Source organism: Sminthopsis crassicaudata, chromosome 4 (genome assembly GCF_048593235.1).
Source record: "Sminthopsis crassicaudata isolate SCR6 chromosome 4, ASM4859323v1, whole genome shotgun sequence".
NCBI classification, from domain to species: domain Eukaryota; kingdom Metazoa; phylum Chordata; class Mammalia; order Dasyuromorphia; family Dasyuridae; genus Sminthopsis; species Sminthopsis crassicaudata.
The window spans coordinates 55,023,890-55,048,295 of NC_133620.1; the positions used below are offsets into that span (position 1 = coordinate 55,023,890).

The 24,406-nt window shown below is 37.5% G+C and overlaps 1 long non-coding RNA gene across 7 annotated transcripts in view; it reads right to left on the reverse strand.

Moving 5' to 3' along the window:
• The window catches only part of LOC141541911 (uncharacterized), an 84,262-nt gene that overhangs the window by 19,345 nt on the left and 40,511 nt on the right, over window positions 1-24,406 (reverse strand). For 3 of the 7 annotated variants that reach the window (XR_012481943.1, XR_012481937.1, XR_012481938.1), the window contains exons 2-6: window positions 11,660-11,795; window positions 6,619-9,177; window positions 1,938-1,993; window positions 1,119-1,173; window positions 818-956 (exon numbers count right to left, since the gene is read on the reverse strand). This is a non-coding gene — a long non-coding RNA (uncharacterized LOC141541911). The remainder of the gene's footprint in view (window positions 1-817; window positions 957-1,118; window positions 1,174-1,937; window positions 1,994-6,618; window positions 9,178-11,659; window positions 11,796-24,406) is intronic. The other 4 variants (XR_012481939.1, XR_012481941.1, XR_012481942.1 and 1 more) reach the window with 4 other exon arrangements.

The window sequence follows — 24,406 nt, forward strand, 5'->3', positions numbered from 1 at the left end:
AAATCATAGAATTTAAGAATTTAGAATTGGAAGGAAACTCAGTGATGCTAAAGCCCAACTTGTAAGTGAAAAAGAATGACCTCCACAATGTAGTCAGCCTGTGTGGAAAGAGGTAATCTGCACATGGAGGCATTCCATCCCACACTGAGAGGGCTCTGACTGGTAGCAAGTTTCCCCTTACATTCAGCCCCTCGTTTCTGGATCTGTTTTATGGGATTAAACATAATTCCACTAACCTCTCATCCACATTCCAGCCTTTGTCTACTTGTTTTTTGTTTTCCTTCCTGTCTCTTCTTCTCCAGGCTCAACAAACCACGTTCTATCCACTGGTCCTTATATGGCCTGATACTCCTAGTGTTGCCCCACTGGACACCTTCTAGCTGTGGGGTTCAGAACCAACTGGATACTCAAAACTGGGCTTGAACCGGGCAAGCTCCATGGGGACTGTGTAGGAGACTGTGCCTCATTAATGCAGCCCAAGATCCCATTAGCCTTGTTAAGTGCCATATCATGGTCAAATCATGTCTTGAGCTTCTGGTCTACTAATCTACTGATCTTTTCTGACAAACCGCTCTCTCTCTACACAGATATTATCTTCCACATCAGTCTGCCCTGAGCATGTCGGTGTCTGCTTCCACAGAGTGAATGCCATTCCACTTCTCATTTCTCCCCCCACAATCTGGATTACCTTCCACATATCTGACCTACAGCCCTACCTGCCTCCTCCTACCACCTTCACCCCAGAACCAGCTGCAGCTTCGGTAATGGAGCTTGTTCCCTTCTTCCCTACACCCCAACCTGGTACCTTAGTTATCACCTTTTGTATTGCCTTGTAATCCACTGCTTCCTTGGGCTCTGCTCTCTGTAGGAGGGAAGTCTTAGATCAGAGAATTTAGAACAGGACGAGTCCTTAAAAGGCCATGTATTCCAAGATCCTCATTCTAGAGATATGGACACTGAGGCCCAGAGGGATAAAGAATAATGACGTCAGTCATACATGAACTAGGATTTGGTTTTCTTTCTGCTTACTGTATTTTCTAGTGTTATGTCCATATTCTCCCTTAAAAAGTAGCTAATTCCCAAACTGGGAAGGGAAGCAAAGGGCTAAGGAAACTTACTGGTCTGTTTAAGCAGGGTAGAGAAAATTCAACAATAGCAGTTCATGGTTGATACCTGTTGAAGGGAAGATATGGAAAAGTAAAAGAAGAGCACAATGACGAGTCTTGTACTGTGGGCCTAAATAAATTAGCCTTCTCAAGGGTTGAACCGTCTCCCAGCAAGTTGTTTGATGTGGGATCAGCTAGTTCTTCAGTTCCCAGGTCAACAGTGTCCATGTCTACTCTCTTTCTCACACCTTTCAATTTGGCACTTGCCTTTCATGTCTAATTCACCACCCTGGTTGTTTCAGCTTTTTCCAGCTCTACTGCATTCCTTATTTCTATCCTTCTAATTTACTTCTAATTTTTTTCTCCCACAGAATGTACAATGTTCTGCCCAGTTCTGCTTTTCCAAAACTCACTTTTGAGCGTCAGGACAACTCCCATCTCAATACAGATGAACCTCAATTGTGGATTAGTGGGCATCCTGGCCTAGTGACTGGGAAAAGCTCAGCCTCCATCTGTCATTGTATGTATCTTCAAGACAAAGAGGAGTAATAGAAACCAAGTTTAAGGGATTGGGAGAAAAAAGACTCAGAAGCTTCGGAAGCCCTCTGATATGTTATTTAGGGTTAAAACAAGAGAGCAGGTCTCAGGTTCAAATGAGTGAAAAAATCTCAAGAGCCCCATCCTGTTGTTTCAGAAGGCTGGTTACCTAGGATACCAAGATAACAGAATCATAGAATGTTAGAATTCAATGAGACCTCAGTGCTCCTCTATCCTAACCAGTAACTGAAAAATCAATCTTTTGACAATACAGCCAACAAGGGGTTATCTCACCTTGGCTCAAAGTTTTCTAGTGAGGAGAAAACTCCATCCTGAGGCAGCCCATACACCTATTGAAAAGGAATAATTATTAAGCAGTTTTTCTTGACTTTATAACCTTTGGCTCCTTGCAAGCCCCTCTCTTATTGTTCCTAGTTTTGCCCACTGGGACCAAATATTCTTCCACAGGGCAACCTTTCAACCACATAAAAAGTTATCACATTTTCTCCTAGTGTCTCCACTCCAGCCTCAATGCCCCAGGTTCTTGGGGCATGGAATGTCCTCATGGAAGTCTTTTACTCTTTCAATTTCCCTCCTCCAGATAGTCTTCAGCTTTTCAATATCCTTTGTTCTATTTGTTCCTATTGTTCTAAAAACTCCACTCAATAATATAGAATGGTGTAAACAGAATGGAGCAAAAGAGGATGGAAGAGAATAAGCACCTATTATGTCCCAGGCATTGTGCTTTCAAAAATTCTCATTTGATCCTAACTAAAAATCCTGTGAAAGACAACTATGGAGAATGACTGCAGATTGAAGCATATTATTTTCACTTATTGCAGTTTTTCCCTTTTGTTCTGATTTTTCTTTCGCAACATGACAAATATGGAAGTATGTTTGAAATGATTGTATATGTATAATCTCTATCAGATTGCTTCTTGTCTTGAAGGAGAAGGTAAGGAAGGGAGGGAGAAAAAATTGGAACTCAAATCTTACAAAAATGAAAGTTGAAAACTATATTTACATGTCATTGGAAAAATAAAATACTATTTTAAAAAGTTTTGAGTTCTAAATTCTATCCCTTCCTGAGATAGTAAGCAATCGGATATAGGGTATTCATAGTGGTCATGTAAACCATTTCCATACTAATCATTTTGTGCAAAAAAAAAAAAAAAAAAGGCAAAAGAAAGGAGAAAAAGAGAGAGAAAGGAAGGAAAGAAGGAAGGAAGAAGGAAATTGAAACAAGTTCAGCAACGGAAGCTAATAGGACTTTCTGACTTCAAGACAAAATGGATCCTGATAGAGATAATGACAATGATTACTGATAAAATTCAAAAATAGCCTTAAGCCTTAAGTCAGATTGACCCTGGATCTTTGCTCCCTAGCTTCCAAAATCTCTAATTGGGGGGAAAGGCTTACTGCAATTAAGGATCAGAGAAGGCTGAGCCTATTTAGATTGTCACAAAATAACAGAATGATACATCTCAGAGTTAGAAAGTACCCTAATGGGCCTCTAGTGCAACCCTCAGTGAAAAAAGATTTCCTCTATAACATATGCTACAAGTAGATATTCAGCCTTTGCTTGAAGATCCACTAAGAGAATTCCATTAGTCTGTCAGAAGGCTGCCCAGTAGTATCCTTTTGGATAATTTTAATGGATAGACCATTTTCCTGATAGTCAAGTTATTTTTATTTTATTTTCTCATCCTAATTCTGCCATCTAGGGACAAGTAGAACTAAGTTATCTTTCACCAACAACCTTTCAAGTATTTCATGACAATTATTGGGTTTTTCTCTTCTCTAGGATCTGGGCCCCAAAGTTCTTCAGCTGATCCTTATCTCTCATCCTTCTTTCTGAATGTCCTTCCCTTGGATAGTCCCGGCTTTTGCTTATCAGCAATATACCAGATGAATAAGGCAAAGTAAAGCATCATCTCCTTATCTTCTAGAATTTTTGACCTCTTCAGTGTATGTCAAAATCCCACTTAAGCTTTTCTGGCTGCCATATTTTGCTGTGGAATTTTATTGGGCTTGTGGTCTACTAAAACCTCCAGATTTTTATTACAAATCAGCTTTTGAGCCATATGGATTTGCAACTTATTTGTATCTTCCTTTCAAGTCCTTTACTTCTTCAAAATAAATTGTCTTCCCCTTCTGTTTCAACTTTTACTCTATTAGATTTCCTCTGCATATCTATGCTTCCTCCTACTAACATTACTATAGATCCAAGTACCCTTTTAAATAAAATCATTCTTTCCTTTTCTAGTCTCTAAGTTTTTGGGTCAGAAGTTTCTCACCAGGAGCCTCAGCTATCGCTTACTCTGTTTTGTACATTCCAATGCTCCCCTCACCCTGATGTTTCATACCTGGGAAGCGTTCACCTTGCAGTAATCTGCCAAAAAGTGCCTCAAGTCTCTCCTCCCTCCAATCCATTCTCTGTTCAGCTTCTAAAGTAAAAGCACAGCCCCAATCATGTCACCTCCGGACTCAATAACTTCCACTGGCTCCCTATTACCTCCAGGACAAATACAAAATGCTCTGCTGGTATTCGAAACCCTCCATAACTAAATCAAGAGCCTACCTTTCCAGTCTTCTTATACCTTACTCCTGAAAGTGCTCTACAATCCAGTGATACTGCCTTCCGGTCATTTCACAAAGATATTCTCTTCATTCCAGGTATTTTCTCTGGCTGTCTCCCATATTGGGAACACTCTTAGATTTCCGCTCGGACTACTGAGCTGACTTCCTGCAAGTTTCAACATAAACCCACCTTCTACAAGCCTTTTTTTAACCCTTCTTAATTCCAGTGTCTCCCTCTGCTAATTATTTCCTATTTATCTTATACCTTACTTTGTTTATATTTGTTTTCATATTGTTTCCCCTATTAAATTGTAGCTCCTTGAGGGTTCTTTTGACAGAGTGGAAAAGTAAAGGCAAATTATCAACTCCTAATTTCTGGAACTTCATTGCCTTCTATGTGCCGTAACATGATTCTTCTTAGGTTTATTGTCTACTGCAATCCTGATAAATCAATCTTAAACTGTTCTCCATATGGATATGCTCCCCCCATATGTATCAATCTTGAAAATCTGAGCTTCTGTTTCCCTGCACTGAATTCTCTCCTTCAGTTTTACCTCTCACTCAGGATTATCCTTTTCACATCCTGACAATGCTTTAATCTTTCCTCTATCAGAATTACTAGAGAGCCAGGTGCTTCTCTCTCCAGGGGCTGCCTTGTGGGCCAGTCCCCTCCCTCACCCGGCTTCAGCCCTGATACTTCACTTTGCTTCTCTCCATCATTCTGAGAAGTTATAGATCACAAGATTTTGACTTGGAATGTACTTTCAGGAGCTTGTAGTTCAACTTCCTCTTTTTTCTTTTTTTTTTAAACCAATACTGAGCTGAGGTCCCAAGAGGCTGAGTATCCTGCCTTAGGCTAGACAAGTTATAAAATAGAAGCCCTCTCATTCAAACCCTCCTTTCTTCTCTACTGCCTCCAAAGTCTCCCTTAGAATGTAGCCAACCCCTGTATTGGTGGCCAGCAAAGGAAATAAAATTGATTGCTGGATTTAGTGTCAAATTGCATAACAAAAAAAAAAAAAAAAATGGGTCTTAGGGTGCTGGACAATGAAAATTAAATCTCCCTACATGATTATCTTTGAAATATTTTCATCAATATTTTTCTTTCCACATTAAGAAACCAGGTAGCTTCCAGTCTGAACAAAGGTTTTCTTTCTCCCCAGTCACTAAAGGTTTCCGTGTCCTCCTTATTTTCCCTGTTGTTCCTTTTTATATTCCTTAAACTGCCACTGACCTTTCTTTCTAATTTCTAATTCTTTGCTTCTTCAGCACTTCCAGAGCTTCTGAATCTCCTTTTCTCTCCACCTGCCTCGTTTTAACCCATAACTGGAAAAGACTTAAAATTTCCATTCAACACTCTTAGTTTTGTCCTCTGGGGCCAAACAGAGCTGTTCACAAGTTAGCTTTTCAAAAACTTGAATTTCATGATTTCACACATACAAACACACACACATATACCCTATTCTCCAGGCCCCATGTCCCCACTTCAACTGATCTCTCATGCCTTTTTGTCAAGAACCTTCACCCTCTGGTTTCATTCTTCTGAAATACAAAACTATAAATACAAATACAAAACTATACATCCAATACAAAACTGTAAATTATGGTGCCTGGAACATGTGGAATACAAGATATTCTGAAGAAGGCAGATTTCAGTGAAATTAACCATTTCTTGAAGGGAAGTTGCAGGTGAGCTAAGAATACATTAATTTTTAATGTGGACAGGAATAGAAGGGAAGCAATAAACTGCAAAACATTTTTACAGTTAAAGGTTCTGATAAAGACCTCATCTCCAAAATATATAGAGAATCGACTCTAATTTATAAGAAATCAAGGCATTCTCCAGTTGATAAATATGAAAATGAGCAAAGAATTTGAACAGACAATTTTCACATGAAGAAATTGAAACTATTTCTAGTCATATGAAAAGATGCCCCAAGTCAATATTAATCAGAGAAATGCAAATTAAGACAACTCTGAGATACTATTGCATACCTGTCAGATTGGCTAAAATGACAGGGAAAGATAATACGGAATGTTGGAGGGAATGTGGGAAAACAGGGTCACTGATACATTGTTGGTGGAATTGTGAAAGAATCCAGCCATTCTGGAGAGCAATCTGGAACTATGCTCAAAAAATTATCAAACTGTACATACCCTTTGACCCAGCAGTGCTACTGTTGGGCTTATATCCCAAAGAATTACTAAAGAGGGGAAAGTGGCCTGTGTGTGCCAAAATGTTTGTGGCAGCTCTTTTTGTAATGGCTAGAAACTAGAAGATGAATGGATGTCCATCAATTGGAGAATGGTTGGGTAAATTATGGTATATGAATGTTATGGAATATTATTGTTCTGTAAGAAATCATAAGCAAGATGATTTCAGAGTTTAACTTACACAAACTGATGCTGAGTGAAATGAGCAGAACCAGGAGATCATTAAACACTTTAACAACGATACTGTATGAGGATGTATTCTGATGGAAGTGGCCCTCTTCAACAATGAGATGAAACAAATCAGTTCCCATTGATCTGTAATGAACAGAACCAGCTACATCTGGAGAAAGAACACTAGGAAATGAGTATGGACCCCAACATAACATGTACACTCTCTGTTATTGTTTGCTTGCATTTTTGTTTTTTTCTTCTCAGATTTTTATCATCTTTCAAAATCTGATCTTTCTTGTGCAACAAGATAAATGTATAAATATGCATACATGTATTTAACATATACTTTAACATTTAACACATTAACACTTTAACACATATGGGACTACTTGCCATCTAGAGGAGGGGGTGGAGGGAAGGAGGGGAGAAGTTGAAACAGAAGTTTTTGCAAGGGTCTATATTGAAAAATTACCCATGCATATGTTTTGTATATAAAGTTATAATAAAAAACATTTAAAAATTTTAAAAAGAATACATTAGTTTTTTCAATGTCATATTCCAATTTTGATACATATTTGAACTTCTTGTTCACTCAGCTCCGACTCCTCATGATCCTATGGACCATATTGTCTATGAGGTTGATATGACAAAGAACTGCAGTGGCTAAGGCAAACGGGTAAGTAACTTGCTCAGACTCATACAGCTAGTAAGTGGTTGAGGCTGGATTTGAACTCGGGTCTTTTTGACTCCAGGCCTAACTCAGCCACTTAGCTGTCTCATATTGAATCTACATTCACTAAAACTTTTAGATATTCTTCCAGCAAACTGAAGTCCATCTCCATGAATGTGCTCAGGATAAGTCATCCATCATCAAGAGTACCAGGGCTGTCTGCTTCTTCACTGTGCATTCTAAACCTTTTCTCATTTATTTCCTACCCTAGGATCCCATCTCCACATCTGGTTTTTCTCCTTTGTTTCTCTCCTCCTGCTATTTCCTCAGAACAGGTTCCATTTTAACCAGGGACTTTTTCCATTCTTCTCTGGCACCCAAGTTGAAGGGCCAATGATCTCCCACAATCTGACCCAGACAGGGCTCTTTAAATTTTGTTAATCCACTGCTCCCCTCACCTCTGTTCTCAGTCTCTGGCAAACTTCAGATCATTGGATTTAGAGCTGGAGCCTCAGGGCCCACTTAACCCCGTGCCTTCATAGAGAAGTTAAACCATTTGTCTTAGACTGATGGAGCATCCCAGCACTCCACCTCAGGGCATTGTTAATGAGCAAATTTCAAACATCTCTTTCCAAATTCCAGGGCTCTTTCCTGGTCCTCCCAGAAATGTAAGCATCCCCCTTAGACTAGGAGCTAGAGAGGAATCTAATGGGCTTGGGTGGGTCTGAAGCTAACGGGACAAGAATTCACAGCTTGTGCTTTGAGGTGGGGTGGGGAGAGAATAACTGATATGAAGGAAACAAGTGGACTGTTCATATTAGGCCACCTAGATGCTGAGCTTTGAAGATAAAAGTTTTCCCTTGGTCACCATTTCTCCATGTCCTTGTCTTTCACATTTGAATCACACCTTGGTGCTCACTGTTAATTGTTTCCAGAAGGCATGACGGAGTGACCAAGTGCCAAATGAATTTTTCCCATAAGGAGTATATCTCCAGTCCACAGCCTAGCCATCCTTCCCCATCCAATTCCCTAAAGGGGTAAGCTGTGGAGAGCCAGTCCAGCCCAGCCAGGATCCGCCCTTCTTGACCCAACTCACTTTCTGAGAGGTTTCAAGACTCTTATACTCTCTTCTCACCCCATGCACTCCAAGCCTCCTTGGAGATGGAAGCCATGGTCCCGTACCCTCTGCCACCTGAGGCTCTGGATGGCACCTTGGCTCCAGACTGCCAGGAATGCTGGGTCCTCCACCACTTCTGCCTCCACCTGGGCTCTGCCACAATGCTCAAGCAAGTATCAAGTGCTGAAGCATTTTTTCCTCCTCAAAATGCAATTTGAAGCAGAGGAATGCCAGAGCATCCCTTTCTGTTCTATTTCTGCCTTTCTGGCTCCAACTCTTCCAGTTCTCCTAAATTCCTGTTTCTGCCTCTCTGGCTTGTTTTCGATGTGCTAAATCTGGATTTTCCTCCCCCAAAAGGCAGAATGGGCCACTCAGCCCTACTTCTCGCTCTCCTCCAGGATCCTGTGGGCATCTTCCAGCTCATTCCTGATGACAATCAGTTACTACGCCATGTTTCCTCAGGCTGGCAGATGGGAAAAGCTCAGCCTTCATTTCTCAGCCAACCCAAGTGTCAAAAAGGAGTGACAGAGATCAAGTAGGAGGGCTTGGGTTGGCGACCACTCAGAAGTTTCCAGTTTGAAGACCTGAGGCCTCTGATGAGATGTGATGTGAGACTTTCCCGGCAAACTTACTCTTAGGTTCAGGGAGGTCAGGGGGTTTCGAGGGTCCCAGCTTCTTTCACAAGGGAGGATGGATGGTTGCCTAGGATACTTAGATCATAGAAGCTCAGAATCAGAGGAAGTTCAGAGTTGGAAGGATCTTAACTGTTCTCAGGGTAACAACTGAAAAAGAATCACACATAACCAAAAATGATTATCCAGCCTTCCCTTGAAAATCTACTTTTGGAGGGAGAACTTACTATCACCTAAGATAGTCTATTTTCTATTTAGGAGGATGGTCTTGCCCAAATTGGCCACTTTAAAACTTCCTTTCCTCTCTTCTAGTTAAACCTTCTGGAAAACCTAAAATCTGCATTCCTAACACAGTCTCCTATGGCATTGACTCAAGGATCTTCAAAAAACCTTCCAGGTTTCCCTTCTGTTGGACACACTCCATCTTTTCATTATTCTTTCCAAATAGCAGCACCTAGAACTGAACATGGTAATGAAGATATGTTTTGAGTAGTGTCTGAGGAATATATGAATGCGCTTTTCCTGGAAGTTTTGTCTCTCTTAATGCAGTCCAAAATCCTCTTCTTTTGGTTGTCATATTAAGCTGCTGATGCATCTTGAGTTTGCATTTTATTACAAACTCCAAATCTTGACCATACTGCTTTTTAAGTAGGTGAGGTTATTCCTCCCATAGGTCTCAACCTCTGCCTCCTTTCTTTTTCATCCCTCCTTTTGTGTGGCTCCCTCATCTCTGTCTCTTTTCATCCCTCCTCCCTTACCACAATTGCCATAGGACTAAGTTATCCTTCAAACAATGGGCCCATTCCTCCCCTAGACCTTGCTTTGGGGGTTAGTGTTGTATAATTTGTCATAAGACTCTTTGGGCTCAGAAGAGATGAGATTTCTCATGAGAAATTGGGTCTCCCAGGACACTGCAATAACAGAATCTCAGAATTCCAGACTCTTATAAACACAAAATTCCAGATACTTCCCTACTAGTTATTTATTACCCAGTTTGGGTTTTTTTTTTTTTGCCAATAAGACTAATACTACAACAGAATTCACTATTTCTTATGGCAACCCATTTCTGTTTTTTAATAGCTCATATGACATTTCATGTTCTTGAAGAACTATGTCTTATTTCCCCTATCTTTCATACAGGTCTAATATCCCCAGGTCCTCAGAATGATCTTTTCATATGGTCCAGTTAGGGGTCACAAGCGTCATAAGGAATCTTTATTCTCCTTTAGAGGAGTTTCTCCATCTTTTCAATCATTTTAATAATTAATGGTACCTTAAACTGAAGATATTACTCTAGACATGCTTTGAGCAGGACAAGATTATCAGCTCCTCTTTGCTGGAAGCTATGATGCTCCTAATTAAGCCCTATTACCTTTTCTGCTTGCCAACTCTCTCTCTCTCTCTACTCTTCTCTACTCTCTCATCTCCTCTCTCTACTCTCTCTCTCTCTCTCTCTCATCTGTATATATATATATTCCCAAAGAATCAGTGACCCTTCAAACAAAGTCTCTTTTCCTTTTTCTACTTAATGGACTGATACCTCATGCTTTAATCACAAATGACCTTGACTGATCTTTATAATTTATCTAGTTCCCCTTGTTTCTATTTTCCTCTGCCTGGGAAGCTTTAGATCATAGGGCATGTAACCCAACCCCCTCAGTGTATATCTACCTTGGGAGGCCCAAGGTTAAATAATTTGGCTTAGGTCAAACAAATAATAAATAGAGCTGGATAACTACATTCATCTGAGTCCAAAAATCAGTGAGCTATCCTAATTCTTCCTCAAAATGCCACTGCCCTTTATTTTTATTGTTCAGTCATTTCAGTCATGTCCAATTCTTCATGACCCCATGGTTTTCTTGGTAAAAATACAGGAGTGTTCTGCCATATCCTTTTCCAGCTTATTTTATGGATGAAGAAATTGAGTCAAATAGGATTAAGTGACTTTGCCTAACTTCTCCTCCCTTTAAACTAAGAGCTAGCAATTGGGTTGAGCAGATTTGAAGGGCTAGTAACTGGGTTGAGTGGGTTCGAAGCCATGTTGGATAGAAAAGGGAAGAGAGAACAATGGTTTGTGTTTAAGGCAGGTGACACAGTGGATAATGTGCTGGGCCTAGAGTCAGGAAGACTCATCTTCCCAAGTTCAAATCTAGCCTCAGACATTTCCTAGCTGTGTGACTCTGGGAAAGTCACTCAACCCTGTTTGCCTCAGTTTCATTGGTAAAATGAACGGGAGAAGGAAATGGTAAACTGCTTTGCCAAGAAAACCAGTTCTTGACTGAAACAACTAAATAACAACAACAAACAGTTTGTAGAAGGGTCTTCATGTTGCAAATATATGTAAATAAACTATACCAAATGCTTACCTTTGCAAATGATTTCCCCCAAACAATCAGCAGCTTTATTTCAGCAAATGAGACTTCTTTCTTTTCTGAGGTAGCATTTCTCCAAATCCTATCTTTCCCATTATTCTTTTTCACAGATTTTAAATTGACACTTGTCTTTCTTTCCAATTTTTTCTCCTATTCTCTTTATATTTCATCTCTTCCTGCTTTTCCCCCCAGATATCTGGCTTCCTTAGGATTTCTGGAAATGCTTAATGATCTGCCATCTGTCTTTCCCTGACTCTCACCTAGGATCCTCAGGGCAATATCCATCTTAGTCCTGAAGATCAGCAGGATTAAAGGGATTGTCTGGAATGTGCCTCAGGTTGGTGAAAGTGAAGGGAAGAGGAGGAGGAACTTCAGGGTCCATTTCTCAGTGTATTCCTGAATTACAGAGGAAAAACAAACACCACACACATAGAGGTTTAAAGACTCATATTTTCATAGCAGAAGAATGGAGGCCTCTGATAATAAGTGATATTACTTTCAACCAGAAGAGCTATTCTCAGACTCAAATGAGCTCAGAAGAACCTAAAAGTCCCAGCCTCTATCACAGAAACAACTAATTGCCTAGGTTACTTATATTTTAGAATATCAACATTATAGAATCTCAAAATGGAAATGGACTCTGCATCCTTCTTGACTTCTCTTTAGCCTTTGATATTATCAGCCACTCTTCTTCCTTAGTTATTCTTTCTTCTATAGGTTTTATGTTATTGCTTTCTCCTGGTTCTGCTCATTCCTTTCTGACTTCTCCTTTGATAGATCTTCATCCAGATCCCATCAACTAACCGTGAGTGCTCCCCAAGGTTCTGTCCGAGGCCTTCTTTCCCATCTATGCTATTTCCCTTGACAATCAACAACTTGGTGATCACGGTCATCTCTAAGCAGATGATTCTCAGAACCATATATCCAGCCCATATCAAACTTCTGAGTGCAATCTCATTGGTCAACTGCCTTTTGGACATCTGAAATGTCATATAGGTATTTCAAATGTAAAAGATCTTATAATGGAAATTGTTATCTTTCCCCTCCAATTTTCCATTGTACCCCCTTTCTTATCACAAAGGTATTGCTCAGGCTCAAAGTCTTAGTAACATTATCATCTCTTCATTTTCATTCACCCTACATAGTTAATTTGTGGTCAAGTCTTCTCATTTCTACCTCTTGGCTTTGTCCCTCTCCATTTAACATCCCAGTTTGCCCAACTGATTTTTGTCTGGGATAGTCTCAAGGACCTCCACTCTCCTAGCGGCTCTCCCCTGGACACTCTGTATTTTCGAAGTTTTTCCTAAAATATTATGTCTACAACTGAATACAATAAACAGCCTAGATTGGTCTAAACAGGTAGAGTTCATAGATATTGAACATGATTACAAAAAAAGGAAGAAAGCAATACAGATGGTTGACTGAAAGATTTTATTATGAGGGTATATGCAGATTAATTTTGTCAGGACTATAGGTATTTCCAAATAAAAGCCCCAGTGAGCAGACAGACTCCATCTGATAAAGGGCTCCTTCTTTTCCCTGGCCATTATCTCTATATGTCCCCTATCTTTCATGATGTTTGTTTTTAGAATCAATCAGATAAGAGTGTTGAGCCTGGAGTAAGAAGACCTGAGTTCAAATCTCAGTCTCTTAGCCTCTGCTGCATCAATTTCCATCACTGTAAAATGAGAAAAATAATATCTACCTTCCAGGATCATTATGAAGATAAAATGAAATTATATCCATAAAGTATTTTGCAACTCTTAAAGTTCTACATAAATTCTAGATAATATTGTTATTACTATTCTATTATTATCATACTAGGCTATTTGGCACAAAAATATAATCTCCATGGAGTAGCACATGGCAAGCAGGAATAATTAGGGCAAAATATTCAAAACAGGAGATCTAAGACTTGAGATGAAATATGAATTGGGGTTCAACAAGGATAGCCACCCGAATGAGATCTAAAAATCTCAAAGGTCCTTCCCTCTGGCTCAATGGAGACTTGTTGCCTAGGATATTTCCACAATAGAATCTCTGACTCATGGAACCTCAGAGGTGGTAGGGGCCTTGTTGGCCATCCAAGCCAGCCCATAATTAAAAAAAAATCCCCTTTACCACATACCCTGAAATGGTTATTCAGACTTTGCCCAAAAAACTTCAGTGAAAGAGAAATTTTGCCCAAAAAACTTCAGTGAAAGAGAATCAACTACCTTCTGAAGCAACCCATTTCATTTTTGTAGAACTCTTAATTGTTAAGGACATTTTTTTCCCTTATACTCAGTCCCAACTGACTTCTTTTCAATTCTCTTCCTTCTATTTTTGCCATCTGTGGCCAAACAAAACTCGTTTAATCCCTTTCACATGAAAACCTTTCAAGTACTTGGAGAAAGGTATCTCATTACCCAGTCTTCCCTTTTCAATGTCTCCAGTTCCTTCAATGCACTCTCCTAAAACAGGGTCTTAAGGGCTTCTTTCAAATTTGCAATGTCTTTTCTAAGCAGTGGTACCTAGACCTGAATACAATACTCCAGATGCGGTCTGCATGGAGCAGAGGAAAACAGACTATCTATGGAGGATGCCTCTCGGAATCAATCAAAAGCATTTATTGGGCCGTGCTTTGTACAAAGCAAAAGAAAAAATACATTTGAAGTCTGAAGCATATTAAGTTTCTTGGCTGTGAAACCAAGTTTTTGTTTCAGGTTGAACTTGAAGTTTGCTAAAACCCCCAGATCTTGTTTCAAACAAACTGCTCTCTACCTGGGTGGGCTCCTCCCATATACCAGCCTTGAATCACTGGCCTCTGCTTCTTCACAGGGAACACCTTCCCTCTATTCCATTTTTTACTCTGCCCTGTTCTCTCCACACTGGTCTTTTCTATCTTACATCTCCCCACCACCATTGCTACCAAATCAGATACCCTTCCAGCTAACTGTCTGTTCCATTCCTGCATTGCATCCTTCTTCAGAGGCCAATGGTCTCCCTCAGCCAGGATCTTTACTTTGTATTATAATTCCCTCTTTCCTTCATCTCTGTTCCTGTACCTGGGAGGCTTTTGATCATAAGAGCACAGAGAGCTGGAAGGGACTTTAGACTTTTCTTTCCCAACCCCATGTGATTTTTTTTTGCCCCCATCCACCTGCTGGAGAAAACAAAAACAAAAATAACAAGCAAAGTATTTCTGGAAAGCATGTAGCATAACTAATATGCAAATATTTTTATGCTTCTCTCTCTCTTTTTTAAACAGTTTTTAAAAAATTATGTGCTTCTCTTAATGTAGCTAATTGCACTCACTGTATTTTTGGCTGTACTATCATGCCCTTGATTTATAAAATCACCTCATGTTTTTCAACTCAACTATTGTCTATCTTCATGAATGTGCTCTGGGAAATATCAGGTCAGAGGACCATGACTTTTGCTTCTTTCTTCCTTTTCTATTGCAGTCTTTACTCTTGGAAATCCTCTTATAGTTGATGCATAATTGATATCACATTGTTTATTTTTTTCAGTGGTTGGAGGAGGGTCAAGAGAGAGAATAAGAAGCTATACAAGGGTAAATGTTGACAAATTATCTGTGCATATGTTTTGAAAATAAAAAGCTTTAAATTTTAAAAAAATGAAAAAAGAGAGAACAAGAGAATTTGGAATTCAAAAAGAATTTCAATGAATGTTGAAAATATAATAAAAAATATATATGTATGTGTATGTATATGTGTATACATATATACTCATAAAGAGAAACAAACACGAGTATATATATATATGTGTGTGTTTGTGTGTGTATACACACACACAAACATATATTCTTTAAAGAAAGAAGGTAAGCACATCAGAGTTGAGCCACTCAGTCTCTGCTGTTGACCTATTAGGAATCTTTAGCAAAATTTACAACCAGAAGAACCTTGCAAACGCAGCATCTTTTCTCCATCACATTCTAAAAAGCGACAGCTACAAAGCCTTCACGGACAAACATTATCATTGTAGTGTTTTCCAGCATCACTATTGCAGAGTTTTAAAAATAGAAGTGTTTGTTCTCTGAGCCAAAAATACTCATCTGTATTTTGAGCTTACGGATGTCTAAGTTTGGAGAGGAAAATTAACTTATATAGCCTCTGACAATTGTATACATTGCGTGATGTCGTAATGCACATGAAGTACATTTTTAAAAATAAAGCTAGTCATTTGCAAGCACATGTTGGATTAAGAGAGATTGCTACAGAGTTAAATATTCATGTCCATTGATCCTTGTTGCAGAGACAGAGAGAGTGTGAGAATTATAGAGGATCATAGAATTTAGAAATGGGAAGGAATTTGTAGAGCAAGAAGTGTCAAATGTGTTCATATTTGTAACACACTTAACACAATGTCTGTCACATAGTGTTTGATCAATGCTTGTTCCATTCTTTCTCCTATTCTAACTCCCTCATTTCACAAAGAGGAAACTGAAAAGTTAATTGATTTACCCACAGTCAAATAGGATGTGAAAGTCACTGCCATGATTGGAACCAAGGTTTTCTAACTCCAGATTTTAGACTTTCCCATCCCATAACCATATTTGCTTTTTGACAAAGCGACATCCAAGCATTCAGCTTGTCATCCACAGTAACCATAAGTTTGTTGTTTTCTGCTTTGTTTACACATTTGGTATTGTTTCTCTACCTTGTATTTTTTTTTGACCATTGGGCTTTTTTTTCTTCTGAATTATATCATCCCTACTCTATTTTCAGTACAACTGTATTCTCATGTATGAAGGTCATTTTCAATTCTATCCCCTTTCAAGGACATTATCAATTCTGCCCAACTTAGTTTTATTTGAAAACAAAATGAACATTTGCTCAATTCCAATACTTCAAATCACTAAATAAGATATTAAATATTAAATCCTGTAGGACATCATGCAATATATTGCTCGTCTTTGACAAGTTCCAGCAAGGTGTGTATCTATATAACAGGAACACTGTCTAGACTATATCTTCCTTGTTTGTTGAAAAGAAAGCCAGAATCACTTCAATCTATTGCTTCTCTCTTATCTCCAAGGCCTGTCACTCTATCATAGAAAGAACTTAAATTGGCCTGCCATAGTTTGCTCTTCCCAAAGCTACATTGAATGCAATTCAGTGTTCTGTGCTTTACTAAATTAACTTTAAAAAAAATGAATTCATGCTAGGCTGCTCTCTGGTACTGAAGTTATTAACCTGTTATTTTCCTTTGTTTCCAAAGAAAACCAATGACATCTGTGAAGGTGATGTCTTGATTTGCAAGGAAATTAGATTTAAATGAGGCAGAGTTGCACAGATTTCCTCCAAAATAAATGAAGTTAACCTAAACTCTTCCCAATGTCCAAGATCGTCCCATTTCCTTTTTTCAAAGGCAACTCCTGTATTTCCTCTCTTTAATCTCTTGGATGTTCATCTTGCCAAGATATTGCATTTGCCCATAATGGGAACACTGGTGATAATTACAAGTTATTAAAAGAAAGGCTTTTAAGGAGAGAGTGCTGAATTTTGTAGTATAGTTTTAACCCCAACTAGGACACTTACTAGTTTTGTGACTCTACTTATGTCACTTAATTTCTATGTACCTCAGGCAGAGATATTAGGAAATGTTAGCTGTCTCCCTGCAAAATGCCTTGCAACAGAAAAGATGTTGGGTTTTTATGTTATTTCCCACCAGTCCCATCAGAGTGTTGCTATTGTTCAGTCATGTCTGATGCTTTTCTTGGCAAAGATACTAAAACTAAACAAAACTAAACTAAAAGTTTGCCATTTCCTTTTCCAGTGTATTAAAAAGCAAACAAATATTAAATGATTTGGCCAGGATCACACAGCCAGTATGTGTTTGAGCCAATATGGGTTTTCCTGATTTCCAAAGTTCTATCCATTGAGCCATCCAGCTACTTCTTATCAGTGGGTACTTTTCTGCAAACTGGAATTCCTCCCCAGCTAAACCTCAGCTTTCAGTTTAATTCACGGGCACTTGCTGGTTGTGAGCATCATGGAAGTAATCCCGGCCAGCTTGGTTTATCTCAATACTTTGAGGATAATTCTGCTCAGAAATGCAATGTTGGGGTGCCTCAGGGGGTGGGGTTAATGCCCTGTCAGAAGGGACTGGGAGATGGAAACAGGAAAAGAAAAAGTGGTTGGCTTTTTGAGCCGTTCCTTCTTGAATTGTTATCGTAAAGAGAATTGCATTAGAACACCTTTTTAGAAGGCTTTTACTGGGTTGCGGTAATGAAAGATTTACGGTCCCTCTCATGGTGTGAATGCACAGCTGCTAGGGAAGCGGGGCCTGCCCTCCCCTCTCAATCATGTCAGACACAGCAAAGGCATTAGCTTTTCACGATCTTCTGATGTCTCTCCAAAAAGGTGCCTTTATTTGGAAGAGTCTGGAAGTGTTTTTCCCTTTTGGTCCTCTCAACTTATAAAGATGTCTCTCATTCTCCTTTTACATGTTGAGATAATAACTCACAGTTTCACAAATGCTTCCTGGCCTACAGACTGAGTTTTTCACAACTCTGTGAGTTGGGAAAGCAAAGAGCCATCATTCAATCCCATTTTATAGCATGGCTAAGTACTTTGTCCGGCGTTTGCACCACTAATTACGGGTCCAAGCTTGCCCACAAGGGCATGCTGGTAAATATTTAACAACCAGATCTCTGGGGAAAAAATGCAACTTAAAAATGCTTTAAAATTTAATCTTCATAATTAACATTAAGCATTACTTTCTTAATCAACAGAATCATAAAGAAAGCCCTGGTTTGTAACATTTGCCAATTTTGGAAGCATAAATGTTGACACTGAAATTTTAGCAATCTGTTTTTGGCTCTAATGGATTCCTGATGCTAGGATTCAAAGGCAGGCCTCTTCCACACTTTCCCCCCAAACAACCCTGCCTCCTGGTACATAAGAGATATATGTGGGCCCATTTTATCCTCTAGATTGTAAGACATTAGAGAGCAGGACTAAATTTTGTACAGGATTAGATTCCTCACAAGTGGTTCACAGCAAGTGGTCAAACAGTAGCTGAATGTATCAAGATGGATGGGGATATTAAGTTTTTCAGCATTCTGCTGTGGAAGAAGCACTAGTAGAATTAGAGTTAAGAGACCAATATTTATTAGCATTTATTAACTATGGTTAATCGTGGCTATAGATTTCATTCTCCTTATTTGTAAAAGGAGATTAGATGCTCACAGAGGGCTCTTGAAGCTATAGATCCAACAAATATATTAAAGGGCCCACTTCTAGATGTGATATTTTCTTTCAAGGGGAATAAATCTTTCTTTCAAACAAGTTAAAACTCAACCAAAAAAGAAGCTATAGAGATTTTCTTCAAATAGCCTTTTTAAAAAATGAAACTATAAATAGAAAAAAATCTCTTCTCCAACTGAGGTTAAATATAGAAAATTTCTAATTAAGGGGGAAATTCTAAAGAGGTTTCTGAATATTAAGAGATGCTATTGGGCTAACAATTTGCTGCTAGGCTCTTGACTCAGAGGCTTACAGGACCACAAACTTAGAACTGGAAAGTCACTTACTCTAACATCTCACTTTATAGATGAAGAAACTGAGGCTCAAGTTGACACAAGGTTACACAAACAACAAATGGCAAATCTGAGATGACAACCTAGGTCTTTTTACTCCAAGTCCAAAAATTTGGGGTTTTTTAATCTCTTTCACCTCTGATATATATATAGCCTCAAACCTGTAAAATGCTAAAAATTTGGTGTTTGGTATTTAACAATTTGTGAAAGCAACATGATAACATTTCAAAGAAATACCAGACAATGCCACCAGAGGGTGATAAACTCATTTGAATTGCTGCATCAAGATGAATTTAAGTTTTAGTGAATTGTATTAAAATCAGAATGTTTTACATATGAGGAAACTAAAATCCAGGGAGAGTGAAAAATATGGATGTGAAACAAATATAGATTATTGTATATTGTTAACAATATTTCTATATTGGACAGAATAATACCAAAAATTTTGAAACAGGCAGGGCAGAAAAGGCATCTTCATGTCTGGAAAGAGCTAAGGTACCTCCTTGAGAAACCAGAGTATAATCAAATTTGGTAGTTTAGATACCAAGCAAGATTTGATAGGAAACCTAAAAGAGAATCCAATATAAGTCTAACTGAATTCCAAGTGATTTAAATGAACACTGGATTCTTAAATTATACATATGATATGGAACAAAAGTTTTATTATAAAAGAATGTGAGATATTTATGGCTACAGATGTTAAAGAAAGGAAGGGAGAGGGAGGAAAGAAAGAAAAGAGGGATGAAGAGGGATGGGAGAGAGAAAAAAGGAGAGAGTAGGAGAAAGAGGAGGGGAGAGAGGAAGGAAAAGAAGGATGGAAAAGAAGGGGACAGAGATACAGAGAAAGCCTGCCCTGGCTGTCCCCTTCTGAGCTGACTAGGCAGTTAAAGGATTGGAATCTGCAAAATAAGATTTTCTTCAAGCCTTGTCTGAACATAGTCCTCAGAGACACAGAATTGATGGCAACAAACTCAGCAGGAATATGTTATTATCCAGACCAGGCAGTAATCCAAAATAAGTGCCCATCGTTTGTTCAATCTAGTGTCTGGGATTGGGAATGTTTAGAAGTTCCTGTCCTCGGGGCACTTCCAGTCACACTGGGGAACCTGAGCAAAAAGATAGACAACACTGTAACAATACCTGACTCTAAGGACCAGGTGAGAAACAAGGAAAGAAATAGCTGAAGAAACTGTGTTGAAGTTTATGGATTGTCAGATTTCCGATGAAGAGAGACCTGGATTCATATGCTGCTGTGGATGCTTCCCAGATCTATAAAGATGGGCAAGGAACCTAACGTCTCAAAGCCTCAAGTTTCCTTATCTGCAAAATGAGGAGTTGTTGGAAATATATTTCAGTCTAATCAAAGAATACTGGAATTGGAAGGGACTATTGAAAATTATCTGTTCCGAGGATAATCTACCTCTCAGACTTGTGGAGGAGGAAGGAATTTATGACCAAAGGAGAACTAGAGATCATTATTGATCACAAAATAGAAGATTTTGATTACATCAAACTAAAAAGTTTCTGTACAAATAATACTAATGCAAGCAAGATTAGAAGGGAAGTAACAAATTGGGAAAATATTTTTAAAAACAAAGGTTCTGACAAAGGTCTCATTTCCAAAATATATAGAGAACTGACCCTAATTTATAAGAAACCGAACCATTCTCCAATTGATAAATGGTCAAAGGATATGAACAGACAATTCTCAGAGGGAGAAACTGAAACTATATCCACTCACATGAAAGAGTGTTCCAAATCACTACTGATCAGAGAAATGCAAATTAAGACCACTCTGAGATACCACTACACACCTGTCAGATTGGCTAAGATGACAGGAACAAATAATGACAAATGTTGGAGGGGATGTGGGGAAATTGGGACACTAATACATTGCTGGTGGAGTTGTGAAAGAATCCAGCCATTCTGGAGAGCAATCTGGAATTATGCCCAAAAAGTTATCAAACTGTGCATACCCTTTGACCCAGCAGCGCTAATACTGGGATTATATCCCAAAGAAATACTAAAGAGCGGAAAGAGACATATATGTGCCAAAATGTTTGTGGCAGCTCTTTTTGTTGTAGCTAGAAACTGGAAGATGAATGGATGTCCATCAGTTGGAGAATGGTTGGGTAAATTGTGGTATATGAAGGTTATGGAATATTATTGCTCGGTAAGAAATGACCAGCAGGAGGAATACAGAGAGGGTTGGAGAGACTTAAATCAACTGATACTGAGTGAAATGAGCAGAACCAGAAGATCACTGTATACTTCAACAACAATACTGTATGAGGATGTATTCTGATGGAAGTGGAAATCTTCAACATAAAGAAGATCCAACTCACTTCCAGTTGATCAATGATGGACAGAGGTAGATACACCCAGAGAAGAAACACTGGGAGGGGAATGTAAATTGTTAGCACTAATATCTGTCTGCCCAGGTTGCATGTACCTTCGGATTCTAATGTTTATTATGCAACAAAGAAAATGATACTCACACACATGTATTGTACTTAGACTATATTGTAACACATGTGGAATGTATGGTATTGCCTGTCGTCGGGGGGAGGGAATAGAGGGAGGGGGGGTAATTTGGAAAAATGAATACAAGGGATAATATTATAAAAAAAAAAAATATATATATATATATATATATATATATATACAATAAAAAAAAAACCCTCAAAAAAAAAAAATGGAGATAATAAAAGCACCTCCCTTTCAAGGCCGTTGTGAGAATCAGCTCAGCTAAATTATATTGAAGAAATGTCAAATTATTGGTGTTTCTTCACTGTTGCAAATTTTGTGATGGAGGAAATTATATTGTTTTCTATCTTTGTATTCCTTGTACCTTGCTCAAAGATTTTCACAGAGTAAGCATTTAATAAATGTTAATTCAATGGGAAAAAAAAAAAAAAAAAAAAAAGAAAATTATCTGTTCCAAAAGTTCTTCACTTGCAGTCCGTGAACTTTTCTTTTTTAATACTTTGATAATTTCAATATAACTTTTCTTTGGAATCCTATGTAATTTAGTTTGTGTATTAAAAAATATCCTGAGAAAATCAAGTATCCAGTACTAAAAAATGAAAAAAATAAAATCACCACCAATCAGGAAGAAATTAAACACTGGGAAATATTTTGCCCATTTATATGCCAATAATTCTGACAATATAAGTGAAATTGATGAATATTTATGAAAATATAAATTACCTAGATTAACAGAAGAGGAAACAAAAAACTTAAATAGTCCCATTTTAGAAAAAGAAATGGAATAATCCATAAAAGAACTCCCTAAATAAAAATCCCCATGGCCAGAGGGGTTCACAAGTAAATTCTAAAGAACAATTAATTCCAATACTGCATAAAGTTTCTGGAAAAATAGGTGAAGAAGGAGTCCTGCCAAACTCCTTTTATGGTGCTGATATCTAAACCAGGAAGAGATTAAAAAAAAGAAAATTATACACCATGCCCTAATGAATATTGATGCAAAAATTTTGAACAAAACAATAGCAAGACAATTACAACAATATACCACAAAAATTATATACTATGACTAGATGAGATTTATGACAGGAATGTGGGGTTGGTTCAATTTTAGGAAAACTATCAACATGGCTGACCACATCATTAACAAAACCAACAGAAATCACATGATTATGTCAATATATGCTGAAAAAGCTTTTGACAAAATCCAGCACTCATACCTAATAAAAATATCAGGGAACATAGGAAAAAAGGGAGAATTCCTTAAAATGATAAGCAATATCTATTTAAAATCACCAACAAGAATAATCTATAATGGAGACAAAGCTAAAAGCCTTCCCAATAAGAGTGGGGTGAAACAAGTATGCCTATTATCACTATTATTATTCCATAGAGAACTAGAAATGTTAGCTATCACAAAAAGAAAAAAAAAGAAGTTGAAGAAATTAGAATAGACAATAAGGAAACAAAACTATTACTCTTTGCAGATGATATGATAATATGCTTAGAATCCTAGAGAATCAATTAAAAAACTATCTGAAATAATAACTTTAGATAAGATATACCCACATAAATCATCAACATTTCTTTATATTGCCAACAAAGTCCAACAGAAAGATTTAGAAAGGGAAATTTAAGAATAACTATAAACACTGAGAATAAACAATGTGAAATATGTAAAAAATGTACAAAATTATGTAAAACAGTGTAAAATACTTGGGAATCTACCTGCAAAGGCAAACTCAGAAATTATATAGTAGGAACACAATTACAAAATACTTTTCACACAAAGTCATACCTAAACAATTGGAAAAATACCAATTACTCATGAGTAGGCCACGACAATATAATAAAAAATAAATACCAATCAAACTATCAAAAATTATTTTATGAAGCTAGAAAAAAATAACAAAATACATCTGAAAAAACAAAAGCTCAAGAATATCAAGGAAATTAATGGAAAAATATTTCAAAGGGAGATGGACTAAAAATGCCAGGTAACACAACTATATTAGAAAGTAGTAATCATTAAAAGTATCTGGTACTCAGCAAAATAACTGTTTGGACATGTATACATATATTGTATTTAACTTATACTTTAACATATTTAACATGTATTAGTCAACCCGCCATCTGGGGGAGGTGGGGGGGGAAGGAGGGGAAAAATTGGAACAAAAGGTTTTGCAATTGTCAATGCTAAAAAATTACCCATACGTATATCTTGTAAATAAAAAAGCTATAATAAAAAATAAAGTAATTAATTAGGTTAAAAAAAGAATTACAAATATAGAAATAAAAAAATTATCTGGTACTGGCTAAGAAATAGAGTGGTGGGTCAGTAGAATAGATTGGGTACACAACATATAGTAGTAAACAACTATAGTAATCCACTGTTTGATAAACTCAAAGACCCAGCCTTTGAGATAAGAACTCACTATTTGACAAAATTTGCCAGGAAAACTGGAAAACAATATGGCGCAAATTCAGTATATACCAATCTCTCACACCATATATATCAAGATAAGGTCAGAATGGGTAAATGATTTAGATATGAAGGGTGGCACCATAAGCAAATTAAGAGAGCAAAAATAGTCTGATCTGTCAGATCTATGAAGAAGAGAAAAACCTGTGACCAAATAAGATTAATTCATTTAAAATTAGAAGAAAAAAGATTAAAATGGTAAAATTTTTTTGCACAAATAAGATTAATTCATTTAAAATTAGAAGAAAAAAGATTAAAATGGTAAAATTTTTTGCACAAATAAGATTAATTCATTTAAAATCAGAAGAAAAAAGATTAAAATGGTAAAATTTTTTGCACAAATAAGATTAATTCATTTAAAATTAGAAGAAAAAAGATTAAAATGGTAAATAATATTTATAGCAAGTATCTTTGACAAGAGCCTCATTTCTCAAGCTGAATCAAATATATTCTCCAATTGATAAATGATCAAAGGATATGAACAGGTTATTTTCA